The sequence below is a fragment of the Aquarana catesbeiana genome, linkage group LG01, assembly GCF_042186555.1.
Source record: "Aquarana catesbeiana isolate 2022-GZ linkage group LG01, ASM4218655v1, whole genome shotgun sequence".
NCBI lineage: Eukaryota > Metazoa > Chordata > Amphibia > Anura > Ranidae > Aquarana > Aquarana catesbeiana.
This window is the reverse complement of record NC_133324.1, coordinates 561,485,452-561,500,987: the sequence shown is the minus strand read 5'-3', so window position 1 is coordinate 561,500,987 and position 15,536 is coordinate 561,485,452.

Below are 15,536 nucleotides of genomic sequence, written 5' to 3'. Positions count from 1 at the left end.
TAAGCAGGCACTGCCTGTTGTCAGTTAGATCCTGGTGACAGCAAGAGGAATAGCAGAGTCGGGCAGGCCGGGTCATGTACTGACAAGACAGATCAGGTACAGGAGCACAGGCAAAAGCGTGGTCAATAAGACCCCATATCTCACCTCTAGTTTGGGAAGCCTGAAATAAAAAAAATAAATAAAATGATCTCGGCTTCCCATTTGTTTGAATGCAGAGGCTGGACATGACGTCATAACATCGTGCCTGGTCTCCGAACGATCATAGAGACTCTGGCAACCATCTGGTCCGCCTGAAATCTCTATGGTCACCATCCGGGGCCGGCGGATCCTGTCTCCGACTCGCCGATGGAAGCAGAGAGTCGGTAGAAGCACCGGAGGGCGGCAGGAGGGGGGCGTCCCCTCTTGCCGCCCGTAAGAACGATCAAGCGGCGGACCAGCCACTATGATTGTTCTTATGGTGTAGGGAATCGCCGGCTGAAGGCATCATTCAGATATACCCGCACAAAGTCAAGGACGTCATATGACGTACCTTGGGCAGGAAGCAGTTAATATCATATTTCTGGAGTTTCACTTCCTGGTTGATGCAGACAGGTGGCCTTTGGAATGTAACAAGTTGCACATCAAAGCTTTGTAAAACAAAACTTGGCTCTTGTCCAATTGGTGTGATAAGACAAGATGATTGATGAATGTTCTGCTACAGAAGATCAAAGGGCCAGCTAAGTCATGGACGCATATCTCCCCTAGAGGCCAATACAACAGGACGGACAGAAATAAAATATATTTAAAAGGACTACCTATTGGCAATATTTCATTGGACAGGAGGCTGGTGGGGGTGGTTATGAGTGGGTCTGAATGAATGTGTAAAAAGTGCACACAGAAGGGAAATCATCCCTTTTTCGCTCATGGCTCTTGCCTGATGGTTCTCTGAGCCTCATGGCCCTCTGTTACCATTTTTGAGCCCAGCTGATGAGACAATGTCTAGAGGACAGCCTTGTGATAAGTATATTTGATGTTCTTTTGTTATAAGCTCTATAATATTTTCCTTTAGTGTTTTCGTGTTAGCATTTTCATATTTTCTTGGGAAATAAATAAGACGTTGTTTTACTAAGCAGTGTGTTTGTTTTCATAGATAACCTTATATTATTGTGCTATCAACAGTAACATTATCAGAGTTTTAATAGACTAGCTAACTATAGGAATAGACAAATTTATACATATATGGAATAAATAGAGGGAATCCGTAACCACCGTCGGATAATAATATTTATTTTAGTCGTTATTTCAGGAGCCGATCAATGGAACAGTAGCAAATGGAGCAGGCAGAAGCGGTGGTCAGAACGTGAAGCCAAGGTCAGTACAGGCAGAGTTCAGGGAGTAGTCAGCAACTTGAATTGGGATACAGGATCACAGGTTCTTAGGACACAGAGGGCTGAAGACAAAGCAGCACTGAACCTGAGCACTGGCTCTGTTTAAATAGCCCATTTGGCGCTACTGTTTGTCACGGGTGCACATGAGCATGCCATCGTGCATGTGTATGCACACATTCGTGTGCCCAATTATATTCGCGCATGCGAATATTAGCATGTGCCCAATTCCTAAATCTACGAGAAGGAATGTGAATTAGCCTGTGAAGATGCACAGAAGTCTGCCCAGAGGAGCCAGCTTGTCTACTCATGTGCATGCTCATCCTGACAGTTTGCAAGGGTCCCTTTCCTCCTGAAGGAAGTGATATAACCCAATTTTCCATATTTTTCTACTGATCATGTGTCCCTTAATTAACCCCTTAGCGCCGACCGTACAAACATATGCGGCCTCGGCTTTAAGGGGTTATACCGGCATGATGTGGAAAAAAATTAATATAATGTTTGGGGGTGCTAAGTAATTTTCTACCAAAAAATACTGATTTTAACTTGTAAGCAGCAAATGTCAGAAATAGGCTTAAGCATGAAAGGATTAACCTGAAGTACCTGTGTAAAATACTTATCTTGAAGAAAATCTTGGATGTAACACGTTTAAACAATTGTTTCCTTACGTCTTCTCAGAATTAAGTGAAACTAGCAAAAACAAGTTTGAGGATTGTAGCGGTTCCAGTGGTGAAGATTCATTTTTATGGTTTCTAGAGGCAGAGGTAGCAGATGAACTAGCTTGTAAATAATAGGTCTGGATAATATTTATCCCAGCACTCTTAAAGGGGTTGTAAACCCTCTTCTTTTTGTTTTAAATAACAAACATGTCATACTTACCTCCACTGTGCAGTTCATTTTACACAGAGTGGCCCCGAACCTCGTCTTCGGTGGTTCCCCGGCGGCGCTATCAGCTCCTCCCCCTTTAAGCACAAAAGTCTGTACATGTGTACCACTGTCTGTTCAACAGAAGCTGATCTAACAAATACATAAGAATACATAAGCACAGAGGGAGTGATCCCTTCATCACACATCAGGTTTTTTTCATTCAACCCACTGTATATGCAGCCTAATACTTGGTACACACTACAACTGCCGGTCGGAGCTGCTGTACTAACCATCTGAGGTTAGCATTCTCCTCCGCTGAGCTGTTGTGTTCCCCTCCACAAGAACACCCGGATCAGCGCTCTCTTAACTGAAGTTCCATATGACTGGCAGACAGCTAATGATGTACTTATCCACAAGAAGGTATTAAGGAAGAAGCTTTCAACTACAGGCCAGTGAATTTGACATCTGTAATAGGAATGAGTTTAACTGCGCTAGGTTCGGATCAAGCAGGATTCTTTGAACTCCAAGGAAGTTATCATGCAGAACCCAAACTCCACAGAAATCAATGAGAGCTGAATCTTCCAAATTAAAAATGCCCATTTTCTGGGCTAATAGGCTAAGCATTGTCACAATAGAGAGGAGGGGTGGGCACTGTTCTGGATAACTTTTACTCCTGCAAATGTTTTCTTTTTTTAATTTCATTTAACCAGGGGTTTTTCTTTTAAAGCACTGACAAATGAAAATGGTTTTAAAGTGCACGCAACTGACATTTCCCTTTTCTTCTTTAAAAAAAAAGGCACACAGACCCCTCCAAAAGCCCCTCAAAATATTTGGGGTATCTTCTGAGGGGTTTGTGTGTTTTTTTTTTCTAAGCCAGCAAATAGACTATTTTTTTTTTTTTTTTGCAATTTTGTTTTGTAAACGTAACTTTTCCTGTAACACATCCTACAACAACAATTTAAAAAAATCGCGTGAGTTACATAGTTACATAGTTACATAGTTGGTGAGCTTGAAAAAAGACACAAGTCCATCAAGTTCAACGTGTGTGTGTTTTTATGTCGGTATTACATTGTATATCCCTGTATGTTATGGTCGCTCAGGTGCCTGTCTAATAGTTTTTTAAAATTATCTATGCTCCCTGCTGAAACCACTGCCTGTGGAAGAGAATTCCACATCCTTACCGCTCTTACAGTAAAGAACCCTCTAAGCAGTTTAATGTTAAACCGCTTCTCTTCTAATTTTAGTGAAAGGCCGCGTGTCTTTTTAAATGCCCTTTCGCGGAAGAGTTTTATCCCCATTGTGGGGTCACCAGTATGGTAATTGTACATTGAAATCATATCAACTCTCAATCATCTCTTTTTCAGAGAGAATAAGTTCAGTGATTGCAGTCTTTCCCCGTAGCTGAGATCCTCCAACCCCTTAATTAGCTTTGTTGCCCTTCTCTGGACTCTCTCCAGTTCCAGTACATCCTTGCTGAGAACTGGTACCCAGAACTGGACGGCATACTCCAGGTGCGGCCGGACCAGAGTCTTGTAGATTGGGAGAATTTTATCCCTTTTTAATGCATACTAAAATTCTGTTGGCTTTGCTTGCCATTGCTGAGCCTGTCATCTACTAGGACCCCCAGGTCCTTTTCCATTCTAGATTCCCCCAGAGGTTCACCCCCTCAGAGGCGGCTCTCTAATTAGGCAAATTAGGCGGTCGCCTAAGGCCTCACACTCACAGGGGCCTTGCGGCCGCCTAATTTGCCTGTTCTCAATCACTGAAGTTGACCCTGGCGGCTCCGCCTACCCCCACTGGGACTCTGTGGCTTAGGAGCTGATGGACAAATCAGATACTGCCCGCAGCCTGAGGAATAGCGGCCTCATCACGGAGCATTCCAGTCCGTGGGGCCTCATGTGTAAGTTTTGCCTAAGGCCTCACAAAGCCTAGAGCCTCCTCTGCACCCCCTAGTGAGTAGATTGCATCTATGTTTTTGCTATCATATGCATTATTTTACATTTTTCTACATTGAACCTCTTTTGCCATGTAGTTGCCCATCACGTTAATTTGTTCAGATCTTCTTGCAAGGTTTCCACATCCTGCAGAGAAATGATTGCCCTGCTTAGCTTAGTGTCGTCCGCAAATTCAGAGATTGAGCTGCTTATCCCATCTTCCAGGTCATCTATGAATGAATTAAATAGGATTGGTCTCAGGACAGAACCCTGGGGGACCCCACTTTCCACACCAGACCAGTCCGAGTACTCCCCATTTATCACTACCCTCTGAACTCACCCATGTAGCCAGTTTTCAATCCATGTACTCACCCTATGGTCTATGCCAACAAACCTTACTTTGCACAGTAAACGTTAATGGGGAGCTATATCAAATGCCTTTGCAAAATCCAGATACACAACGTCTATGTCATGGTTATGCAATAGAGTTTGTCGATCAGCATACCTGTCTCCATGTGTTCATCTCTAGAGACCAGCTGACCCTCACCTGACTGCTTTTGTAACCTCTCCTCTAAGCATGGCCCCACCCCAGGCCCTATCAGGGAACCCTATATTAACTTGTGCACTGCAAGCCAGCAGTGCTGATCAACCATTGTGTGTTAGCCTCTGTGTGTACTTGCTGTGTTTCCTACATCTGATTCCTGTTACCGACTTTGGCCTGTTCTTAACTATTCCTGTCTGCTCGTGACCCTGACCTTTGGCGTGTTCCCGACCATCCCTGTTTGCCCGTGACCCTGAACCTTGGCGTGTACTCTGTTGTCCTTGTCTGCTTGTGGCCCCGACCTTGGCTTGTCCCTTACTTTCCTTGTTGTTCCAGCCTGCTGCCTCCTTCCTCTTCTCCTGTAGTCTACTGTGAGCGTGAGCTGTGAGATCCTGGTGGCCGCGACCTGGAGCCAGACTGCAGCGCAGTCCATCCTTACCATTAAAGGCTCTAGTGAACACCTGCTGGCTCTTAGACCCCGCGCCCTGGGGAATCTATGCTCTAGCTCCCAGTGGGATTTGTGTCAGTGATCCAGTAGACCTGCTTCCTGAAACCTCCCAGGGTTTAATCCGCAACAGTCAGCCGTAGGGTCCACTACCTTACGGTGCACTCCTGATCCCAACGGTGTGCATCTGTCACCCAGCCTCTAGGTGACCTGACAGTTTGATCAGCCATGGACCCGGCTGATGTGCCGCTACCCGCAGATGATCTGCTCTAGGGCTTAGTTCGCAGACTTGAGACCCAAGTGATGCGATTCCTTCAGGATTTGGCATCCCGTTTTGAACAGGTTCAGGCCTCATTAGGACCCCGGTTCAACAACCTCAACCGCTATCTGCTGCTGCACCTATCGCACCAGTTGCAGCCATTACAACTGCCAGCTCCGGCCCGTTTCTCTGGGGACTCAAAGGCTTGCAGGGGGTTCCTTAGCCAGTGAACGATTCATTTTGAACTTCAGCCCCAAAACTTCCTGTCAGATCGGTCGAAAGTAGCCTATATTATATCCCCTCTGTCCGGCGAGGCGCTAGCTTGGGCTGCCCCTCTGTGGGAACTGAATGATCCAGTGGTTTCTAGCCTGTCTGATTTCTTGAAACTTCTTCGGAATATCTTCGAGGAACCGGGTCATGTCTCCTCAGCGGCTAGCGCTCTTTTAAGTCTCCGTCAAGAGTCCGCTTCTGTGGGACAGTATGCTCTTCAGTTCCGTATCCTCACAGCTGAATTGAGCTGGAATAATGAGGCCCTAGTTGCAACCTTTTTACATGGCCTCTCTGAAAGAGTGAAGGATGAATTAGCAGGAAGATCCCTTCCTGCTGATCTGGACGGTGTCATCACCTTGTGTAACCAGATCGATATTCGCTTTCAGGAGAGGGCCCTGGAAAAAAGACACCAGCACTCTCCGTTCCTTAGGCAGCTTGAGCTCCCAGTCCCTTTTCTTCGATCCGAGGAGCACCCCCTGCCCGCTGAGGAACCTATGCAGCTGGACTGGACCAAGTTGTCTCCTGAAGAACGTGCTAGGCGCAGAACTCTGGGCCTGTGCCTCTACTGTGGGGCCAAAGGTAATTTTCGTGACACTTGTTCTCTTCGTCCAGAAAAACGATCGGGGCTAATACATCTGGAAGGTGGAGTATTAGACCCTGAAGTATCACCTTCACCTTCTCGTCTTCTTCTTTCTGTGTTCCTTCATGTCGGTACTTCCTCTCGTTCGGTCTCGGCACATCTGGATTCCGGAGCCGCTGGCAATTTCATGAACTGGGGAACTGCGTCTTCCATGAGACTTACCCTTTTGCCCCTTACTACGCCATTGGTGGTCTTGGCGATTGATGGCACTGTTCTCCCAGGGAGCCCTATCCGCTTCCAGACCCTCCCTGTTAAGATGTCGGTAGGGACACTCCACCAGGAGTGGATATCCTTCCTTGTCTTACACAAGGCTTTGTCTCCTATCATATTAGGTCTTCCTTGGTTACGGCTCCATTCTCCACATGTTGACTGGACTGCTGGACAGATCTTGACTTGGGGTTCCTCCTGTTCCTCCTCCTGCCTACTCAAGGTTACCCCAAAAGAGAATACTCCTGTTGCCACCATCCCAGTATCTTCTGCTCGTCCCGCTGCGTATAGCGATTTCTGGAATATCTCCTGCAATAGTCAGGCTGAGGCACTCTCTGGGTCGTGTGGTACTCTGTCTGAGGAGCCTACCTGTGAACCTGAGCCAATCAGTCACTCAAGTTTGCAAGGCCATTTCTCTTTGCCTGTCCCTGGACCCCCTTGGACACACACCCAGGCTGACTTGTCCACCAGTTCCACAGTCGCTACGCCCTGCGATGCAATTCTGGTGGTCGCTGCACCTGGCAATGCTGTTCAGTCAGCCTCTGCACCAGTCCAGCCTATGCCCAGTGAGCTTCCTGCTTCTTGTTCAGGACCTTCTGTAACCTGGCCTCACCCTACTGCTACTACGTGCGTTCAAACCTGTTTAAGAGGCTCAATCCATCCTTTGGATAGACTGCCTCATTCAGCCAGGTGGGGTTTTCAATCTTTTGTTCAGGGCTCTCTGCATTCTGTTTGTGTTTCAGCTATCCAGCTTAACTCTTGTGACACGTCACCTTTTAACCAACCTGACCTCAGGGATCCACTGACCTCTACCCAGTCTGATGGTCCTGTGTTGGATGTCCAGCACATCTTTAAGGGTCTGCGCGACCCTGCTCAGACTTCTGATGGTCTTCTCGTGCCCTTACCCATTTCTAAAAAGTCTTTAGTCCTCAATAAGTCCTTTCGTCCTCTCCTTACCTCGGTTCCGGCCTCTGAGGATAATCTAAAGTACGAGGTTGGTCAAGTTTTGGATTTCTGGCTCCGTAAAGGCATTCTTCAGTACCTCGTACATTGGAAAGGGTTTGGTCCTGAGGAGAGGTCTTAGATCACTGCATCTGAGGTCTTTGCTCCTCGTCTATTGAGGAGGTTCCATCTGGAGTTTCCCTTTAAGCCTGGGCACAGGCGGGGGAGGTCTTAAGAGGGGGGGTACTGTCATGGTTATGCAATAGAGTTTGTCGATCAGCATACCTGTCTCCATGTGTTCATCTCTAGAGACCAGCTGACCCTCACCTGACTGTTTTTGTAACCTCTCCTCTAAGCATGGCCCCACCCCAGGCCCTATCAGGGAACCCTACATTAACCTGTTCACTGCAAGCCAGCAGTGCTGATCAACCATTGTGTGTTAGCCTCTGTGTGTACTTGCTGTGTTTTTTTTACATCTGATTCCTGTTACCGACTTTGGCCTGTTCTTAACTATTCCTGTCTGCTCGTGACCCTGACCTTTGGCATGTTCCCGACCATCCCTGTTTGCCTGTGACCCTGAACCTTGGCGTGTACTCTGTTGTCCTTGTCTGCTTGTGGCCCCGACCTTGGCTTGTCCCTTACTTTCCTTGTTGTTCCAGCCTGCTGCCTCCTTCCTCTTCTCCTGTAGTCTACCGAGAGCATGAGCTGTGAGACCCTGGGGGCCGCGACCTGGAGCCAGACTGCAGCGCAGTCCATCCTTACCATTAAAGGCTCTGGTGAACACCTGCTGGCTCTTAGACTCCGCGCCCTGGGAAATCTATGCTCTAGCTCCCAGTGGGATCTGTGTCAGTGATCCAGTAGACCTGCTTCCTGAAACCTCCCAGGGTTTAATCCGCAGCAGTCAGCTGTAGGGTTCACTACCTTACGGTGCACTCCTGATCCCAACGGTGTGCATCTATCACCCAGCCTCTAGGTGACCTGACAGTCTATGGGCCTTCCTTTATCTAGATGGCAGCTCACCTCCTCATAGAAGGTTAATAGATTGGTTTGGCAAGAACGAATCTTCATGAATCCATGCTGATTACTGCTAATGATACCGTTCTCATTACAAAAATCTTGTATATAGTCCCTTATCATCCCCCCCAAGAGCAGGCTCACTGTTCTGTAATTCCCTGGGATATATCTTGGTCCTTTTTTCAAATATTGGTGCTAGATTGGCTTTTCTCCAATCTTCTGGTACCATACCAGTCAGTAGACTGTTCTTAAAAATAAGGAACAATGGTCTGGCAATTACTTGACTGAGTTCCTTAACGACCCTCAGGTGCAAGCCATCTGGTCCCGGTGACTTATTAATGTTACGTTTTTCAAGTCTATTCCTAATTCTATCCACTGTGAGGGTGCTTCCTGTGACGTGTCATGAGGATAAACATTGCAGTCTTGGTTACTTACGGACCACCCGCCGTCGTTATACGTCTGTTTGAAGAGGAATATCAATGCAAAATGCTCTCATACCAAGTTACTCTCAATCCAAGGTTTTACTATAGTTGTAAAGGTAGAAGGTTACATTACACGGCGGTATTTTGAAGAGGATTATCGTTGTTATGGCAGCAGCTAGCGGAGACAATCGCGTCCACTCCCCTGGATGCTGAGTGAGGAGAAGATGGTGGAAGTAACGTCAAACGTCACTTCCGCCCAATGCTCTTAAAGGAGACTTTTTTTTTTACATTACATTTTTTTTTAAATTGCATTTTAGTGTAAATTTAAGATCTGAGGTCTTTTTGACCCCCAGATCTCATATTTAAGAGGTTCTGTCATGCTTTTTTCTATTACAAGGGATGTTTACATTCCTTGTAATAGGAATAAAAGTGACACAATTTTTTTTTCAAAAGCCGAGTGTCAAAATGAAAAATAAAACGTAAAATAAATAATAAAAAAAAAATAATGTAAAGCACCCTGTCCCAACGAGCTCGCTCGCATAAGCGAATGTATACGTGAGTAGCGCCCGCATATGAAAATGGTGTTCAAACCACACACACTACGATCGTTAGAGCTAGAGCAATAATTTGAGCTCTAGACCTTCTCTGTAACTCAAAACTAGTAACCTGTAGAAATTTTTAAACGTCGCCTATGGAGATTTTTAAGGGTAAAAGTCTCGCCATTCCACGCGCAATTTTGAAGCGTGACATGTTGGGTATCAATTTACTCGGTGTAACATTATCTTTCACAATATAAAAAAAAATTGGGCTAACTTTACTGTTGTCTTATTTTTTAATTCAAAAAAGTGTATTTTTCCCCAAAAAATGCGCTTGTAAGACCGCTGCACAAATACAGTGTGACAGAAAGTATTGCAATGACCGCCATTTTATTCTCTAGGGTGAAAAAAGAAAAAAATATATACAAAGTTTGGGGGTTCTAAGTAATTTTCTAGCAAAAAAAATGATTTTAACTTGTAAACACTGAGTCTGAAAAATAGGCCCGGTCCTTAAGTGGTTAAAGAATTTCTTAAGATTTTTTTTACTCTCCTCCACTATGTGCCTTTCGTGTTCTATCTTAGCTGCCCTGATTGCACTCCTGCATTTCTTGTTGTATTCTTTGTAAAGTTGGAATGCTGACGATGATCCCTCAGCCTTGTATTTTTTGAATGCCTTCTCCTTTGCTTTTATATGCATTTTTACAATGGAGTTAAGCCACCCAGGACTTTTGTTAGCTCTTTTAAATTTATTTCCCATTTGGATGCACTGGCTAATACCCTTATTTAATATGCTCTTAAAGCACACCTATTTTCCCTCCGTGGGAGGGGGGCGTGGTTTGACTCATGTTGCTGGCAGACGTGTAGTGTCTCAGCTCCCGGATCCCTCAGCTCTACAGGGCTTCTCCACACCACAGATCGCTGCCTGAACAGACCAAATGGGGAAAGATAAGTACAAGGAGCAGAAGGGGACAGTTGGATCCCGTCCTGGGGGTGATTTAGGGCACTTTTTCACCTGTTCTTCGGCCGTAGCAAGATGGCACCGGCGCCTCCGTCTGAGGCCCACTCAGAGTCAGCCCTGGACTCCCTTGCTGGCTCCCAGGCATGTCACCCCACTCCAGGGACACAGGATTGCCCCAGGAGCCACTCAAACACATCCCTGGGATCAGAGGATGGCTGGGACTTGGAATCCCAAATGAGATCCCTGCATAGTACATGCGCTCTCTCCCCACAAAGGCTGACTTTGACCAATGTGTTAAACGCATTAAAAAAACCTATAAGCAGGAGATCACTGAGCTTAAAAAGGACATTGGGGCCTGTTTTGAGGACATAGAAAACACCACTGAAGGCCTTCACACCACTGTGCAGTCACATAAGGAAATACTTAATACCCACACAGTCATGCTGCAACAACTAGCATACCAGCAAGACGATATTGAGAATAGAAACAGACATAGCAATATCCCCGTGCATGGAATCCCTGAATCCGTGGAACCCAAAGATTTAAAGGCAGCAGTGACAGCCATCTTCAATCAGCTCTTGCAATTACACAAAGATAATCCCCTTGAACTTGACCGGCCCCAGGAAACCAGACCCCTCATTTGTATGTGATACAATGTGCAGAGTGCACTTCTATAACATCAAAGAATCCATCATGTGTGCTGTCAGCACTCAGGACTCTATTCTCTTCAACACTACCACCGTGATGCTTCTACCTGACCTCTCACGCCAAACTTTAACCATGCGGAAAGCTCTAAAGCCCCTCACACAACTACTGTAATCTCGCCAGTTAAGGTACCAATGGCGTTTACCCTTCCAGCTGCGGGTTCACCACGATGATAAGACTGCCATCTTCCTCACTCTCGGAGACCTCCCCACGTTTCTAAGCACACTGGACTTACCTCACGTCTCTATCCCGGATTGGTCTTTCACACCCACTACCCCAGGACTGCCATACCTTCCTCAATGGCATAAACAAAGCCACAAACGTGACCCAGATCCTCTTCACACAAAGATCTCAATGATTGATGTCCATTAGGCCGGTTGGTCCTTTGTTCCTCCTCTTTTTTTTGTGCAGGACCACATCCTGCTTTAGCGCAGGATTCTCTGAGGTTAACCGTCCCTCCTCACCTTTAACCATAGCTGTCCTTGTGCTCTGGTATAGGAGAGGACTGTGCGAGATTCTCTCCTCAGATCCATCCCCCCTATCACCTCTATTTGACAATCCGGCCTTCCCACAGGGCATAGGGGCCCACACACTTGGTTAATTTCACCGCTCCTCTTGGCCTCAGGCACACACCTTCATCCACTCGGGAAATGGGACCCTGATCGTCCCTGAGGGAACACGTGACTGGCTCACTTCCTTACACCTGGCAACTATCACAAAACATTTATTCCTCTCATCTCAGCAGATCCACCGCCCATTATCTGAATTTAAGCATTAAAGTTCCCTCCAGGAGCTACCTAGACATTTACTCTCCCACATTTACAGCTTAATCCGAGCTCTCATCCAAAATGACCTACCCACTTATACCAGGATGTGGTCAGCAGACTTGGGAAAGACCCTTTCCAGAGCGGAATGGCAGATTGCGTTCCACTTCGCACACAAGTCTTCTATCTCCTGTTACTCACAAGAGAAGAACTTCAAGATCTTTTCCAGATGGTACAGGGACCCTGCTACGCTACAAAAAATATTCCCAACTACCTCAGCCTCCTGCTGGAGATGCAATGCAGCCACGGGCACTTACCTTCATGTCTGGTGGGAGTGTGACCGAATTTGACCCTTCTGGAAACAGGTATTTCAGATATAAGATAAAATATTTGAAGAATCTTTGCAACTGACCCCTGAGATAGATTTCTCTCCATGCTACCAGGATCAATAGCCTCCCAAAAAAGATGTCTATTACGCTTTTTTTATCAGCGGCTCGACAACTCATTCCCCTTTTTTGGAAAACAACCACTACTCCCCCGCTATCTCTTCGGGTCTCCACTATGAATGACATCATGCGAATGGAGGAGATGTTGGCGCTCGACAATAACACCTACGAAAAATATAAAGTTTTAAAGTCTGTCTGGCATCTCCCTGTCTCCCCAAGCTCAACTCCACCCTTACCCTGATCACTAACCAAATTCAGAGGCTGATCCTCAACCGTCACGTCAATGTCTCTCTTCCTCAGTCTCTCCCAGCAGATCCTCCCCCTCCTCCTTCTCTGATCCCTTTTCTCTTTATTTTCCTTCCTCTTTTCTTTCTTCCTTATGCTCTTTTATTGTTTGACATAAATTGAATGTATGACCATACACAAAATCTTAGGCGCAAGCGCTGCTGTAGGTGATAGCCATTTGGCACGCTCGATGCTGCTTTTCTGTAAATAATATGTAAATTGTGTTTCAAATATTCTGTTTATACTACCAATAAAAATATATTAAACCCTATTTTCCCTCCGTGTTCTTTGTTCCTAGAATTTTATCCCATTAAACATCTTCTAGCAAGGAGCGTAGTTTATGCAAGTTGTCTCTTTTGAAATTCTGTGTCTTTCTAAATGTTTCCTATTTGTGTGATTTATACTGAAACTAATTGACCTGTGGTTGCTGTTTCCTAAATTGCCCTGTATTTCCACATCTGTGATCAGGTCTGTATTGTTAGTAATCAGTAGGTCTAGTAACGCATTGTTCCTTGTTGGTGCAATTACCATCTGACCCATAAATTGCTCTGTAAGACATTTAGGAAATCGCAAGCCTTAGGCAAATGCCTGGTTCCTTTAGCCCAGTCTATGTTGGATAATTAAAATCCCCCATTATGACGAAACTTCCCATCGTTGCCGCCATTCCAAACTGTGATAGGAGGTCCGCCTCCCCCTCCTCCCTCTGGTTAGGGGACATATACTCCCTGTATTACTTTCCCCTTGGTTTCCTCCCTTTGTAGCTCTACCCATAAGGATTCCACCTCCTTCCTTGCTCCATTAGTGATGTCGTCTCTCACATTCACTTGTACATAATTTTTGATAAACAGGGATACCCCTCCCCTTTTTTACCCTCTCTATCCCTGTGACCTAGGGAATACCCTTGGGTGGTTGCCATACAAACATGGGAGCTGTTGAACCAAGTCTCTGAAATTTTCACAAAATCTAAATTCTCCTTGTACAATAGCAGCTCTAGTTCTCCCATCTTGTCCGCCAGACTCCTGGCATTAGTGGACAAGCCACGCAGTTTTGAATGGTCACATACTATCTCCTTATTGGGTGTTCTGAGGTTGCAAATATGACTTGTTACTATATTTACCTCAGGTTTAGGTGCTTTAGTGAACCTATCACTAATGCCCCAATACTACCCTCTGGAATTTATTCCACGCTGGCTAACTCTACATCTGAACCCTTCCCCCCCTTGCCTAGTTTAAAAGCCCCTCTAACTTATCGGCCATCTGCTCCCCCCTAAAAATCTATACCAGACCCTTAATCCGAGCAAGCAGAATGTCTGGTCACATAACGAAGGGGGGCAAGTTGGGCCACTCACCCCTGATCCACACTAGGCAACTTTCCAACAAGAGCACTTTGATAGAAGTACTGTAGTTTAAAGGGATGTGCTACAAGTTGCACAGGCCCTTTGTTTTTTAGAGTACAGTGCTACATTGTTTTGTTTTTATGTTATTTAATAAATGGTATATGTTTTTAAGAATCCAGTGGTACTGATGGATTATGGTACTGTGAAAGTACCCTTATGTTGTGAAAACTTTACAATATATTGTTGTTTGAGATATGGTTTTGTGAGGGATGATAGTAGGGGTGCTAAATATAATTGCAGCATTGGTGCATCGCGATTCAGACATTCACGATGCTGCACCGATGCTGCGAGTCGGCCGAATCAATGTTTGGTAACGCCATCCGTCACTCTGTGCAGTGCTCCGCCCCTCTTGGAGAAACACAGAGGCAGAGCCTGCATGGTGTATAAAGCCCCCTCCCCTTCACTGAAGCAGGAAGTCAGCTGATGAGCTGACAGCCAGTACAGTGCAGGGGGAGGAGCTCAAGGAGACTCGTCATCAGGAGAGGCTTCACTGGAGGCACTGAGAGGGGGAAGACACACTGAGCAGCATGGAGGAGGGGAAATCAACTGACACTGAGAGCAGGTGAGTGCCAGTGTCACTAATCCATCCCTCCACTACCATCACCCTTCTGCCTGGTCCCATCTATCCCTCTTGCCTCTGATTCCACCATCCCTCTGCGTGATCCCATCCATCCCTCTGCCACTGATCCCATCCATCCCTCTGCCTGATCCCATCTATTCCTCTGCCACTGATCCCACAACCCCTCTGCCTAATCCCATCTATCCCTCTGCCACTGATTCCACAACCCCTCTGCCTGATCCCATCTATCCCTCTGCCACTGAACCCACCACCCCTCTGCCTGATCCCATCTATTCCTCTGCCACTGATCCCATCCATCCCTCTGCCACTGATCCCACCACCCCTCTGCCTGATCCCATCTATCCATCTGCCACTGATCCCACCACCCCTCTAACTGATCCCATCTATCCCTCTGCCACTGATTCCATCCATCCCTCTGCCTGATCCCTCCACCCCTCTGCCTGATCCCAGTCATCCCTCTGCCTCTGATCCCACCATCCCTCTGCCTGATCCCAGCCATTCCTCTGTCTCTAATCCCACCATCCCTCTGCCTGATCCCAGCCAACCCTCTGCCTCTGATCCCATCATCCCTCTGCCTGATCCCAGCCATCTCTCTACCTGATCCCAGCCATCCCTCTACCTGATCCCAGCCATCCCTCTACCTCTGATTCCAGCCATCCCTCTGCCTCTGATCCCAGCCATCCCTCTGCCTCTGATCCCAGCCATCCCTCTGCCTCTGATCCCAGCCATCCCTCTGTCTTTATTTCCCAGCCATGCCTCTGCCTCTGAACCCAGCCATCCCTCTGCCTTTGATCCCAGGCATCACTCTGCCTCTGATCCCATTCGTCCCTCTGCCTGATCCCATCTATCCCTCTACCACTGATCCCATCCATCCCTCTGCCTGATCCCATCTATTCCTCTGCCACTGATCCCACCACCCCTCTGCCTGATTCCATCTATCCCTCTGCCACTGATTCCACCA